Raw genomic sequence first — 2,500 nt, 5'->3', positions numbered from 1 at the left:
ACATCTGTGAAAAAGCTAGAAGTGTTTTTTTTGTCCTTTAATCTTAACTCTTTTTCAAAAAAACATGCTTAATGGGAGATGAACAATAGTTTACAGTATACAGTGGAATACACACAAGATTATTTGGTGTTCATACAAGTAATTTATTATGATTATACAAAGAATTCATAATTATCTTGGGGCACACAGTGATTGCCTGACAAATGCAAAATACTTGGTGCCCCATCATCAACTTATCCATGCCCTTCTTAATACCTAAGTATAGATTTTATAAAATCTGAAATGCAAAAAGCATGCAAATGCTATAACTTTAGAAGAGAAATGACTCCATAACTGTGGCTCCATGTGACTTTCCAACAAATATCATTGTGTAATATATTAAATATAAACTAGGATTTTTGAAAGGGAGAGTAGGGCTCTGAATCAAGTGCTACTACCACTTTTATTTTAATACTTTCATTAGATTTTAGAATTCTTCCCAACTGGAGTTAAACCATTCAGCCTTCATACTTTGGAAGTGATTTCACACAGGGTGTGGGTCTATGAATATGTGCATGTCAATGATAGTATTTGCTATACTTTTCTTTTCCTTGTCATTGTAATCATCATTATGATCAGGACAATAAACATTATTACTATTATTATTATAGCATTATTATTATCATTATCATTATTATTATTATCATAATCATTATCATCATCATCATTATCATCATCATTATTATGATGTTATTATTGTCATTAACATTATTACTGTAATTATCATTATTGTTATTATTGTTGTTCTTGTTGTAGTTGTTATTATTGTTATCATCATCATCATCATCATCATCATCTTCTTCATCATCATCATCATCATCATCATCATCATCATCATCATCATCATCATCATCATCATCATCATCATCATCATCATCATCATCATCATCATCATCATCATCATCATTAATAATATTGCTGTTATCATTAACATTACTCCATTTTTATAATTATTATTACTATTACTATTATTATCATTTAAATCATCAGATGATAACGGTCATAGATAATGTAGCAAATGAAGCTATTTTGTACCCCAGTGGATAGTAAAAATGAAATTGTGGAAAACACATATCTAAATATATAACAAAAATTGAAACCTACATAACTCTCCTCCTTTATTTCATCTCTTGTGACTATGCTGTCCAAACGCGTTCGATGTCATGAAGTATAGGTATTAGTCAGATATGCGAAGCTGTGCCGACTAATGCCGACTCGAATGACGTGTATCAGCTGATGCTAATTCATCTGAGTTTATCTACAATGGTACCCAACTACAGCAGTCACCTCCAGACGACAGTTGAAACTTCTCGCGCCTGGGCGGGACGCGAGCCGCCGACTCCTCGAATGAAAGGCATACACGTTACCACTGTATTAGTCCGGAGGCAATCCGCCCAAAACGGTAAGTATTCAGTGATGAATGAGATAGCTCAAAATAGCTTACACAGGCCGGGTCACATATATGTAAGGCCCAGGCGAAGCTAGCCTTCGCAAATCTTACTGAACAGAATTGAACTAAAATTATTTATCCTTAATAATTTCAAGCGTCGGGATAATACAGGGGTAATTGAAGGGTCGGCTGTTCGAACCTCGTCAGGGACGAAACAGTTTCAACTGTCGTCTGGAGGTTATTGCTGTCTATTATAATTGTTTCAAAGAGTGCCAGTGGCTCATAACCTGTGGCGTTTGGCCGAGGGGGAGGTTCTCGTTTCCTCTCTGTGAAACTACAGGGGAATGGCAAGTCCTGTGGCGTTTCAAAGTAAATAACTAAAGTCCCAGTCTGACTCAAATACGCTCGACAGGTATGAACGTGGGTGACCAGTGACATGAAGCTACGTCGCACGTGGTGGCGTTCGAGGACGGACGTTATTATGCCTCAAGATTTTTTCGGCTAGGTTTAATGATTATGGAATTTGGGGTCACTCCTGATAATTTGTGTCTCCTCGGCGTTTACTCCTGGTGACCGAGAATGATACACGGGCATTAGCTTATAAAAGTGAGCAGATAAATAATTGTGCGGGCGGGTGCTCTGCTGACAGTATCGTGTGTCAGTCATATCAAAGCCGAAGTCACTTATGGATAAGGACAAGTCCGATATGCGAAGCTGAACTTCGCCCGGGCCATGCCCATGAAGGAACCCCGGCCTGTGTCGACTAATGCCGACTCGATCAACGTATGTCAGCTGGTGCTGACTCGGCAGAGCTTACTCCTTACCCGCCGTGGTGCCCAGTCATAGCAGTAACCTCTAGGTGATAATTGCAGCTTCTCGCGAACTGCCGGCTCCTCGGATGAGAGGCTGGCACTGTATTTGTGGGTCCCCAGCCACAGAGGCATCAGAGGGAATGAGCTTGCCGACAGACTAGCTGGCATTGGCTGGGGTATGCTCCCGAAAAATCCAGAGGCACAGGAACGCCCGTCCTCGAACGCTACCACGTGCGACATAGCTTCGTGTCACTGGTCA

The sequence above is a fragment of the Penaeus monodon genome, chromosome 14, assembly GCF_015228065.2.
Source record: "Penaeus monodon isolate SGIC_2016 chromosome 14, NSTDA_Pmon_1, whole genome shotgun sequence".
Classification (NCBI taxonomy): domain Eukaryota; kingdom Metazoa; phylum Arthropoda; class Malacostraca; order Decapoda; family Penaeidae; genus Penaeus; species Penaeus monodon.
This window is presented reverse-complemented; position numbering follows the sequence as displayed.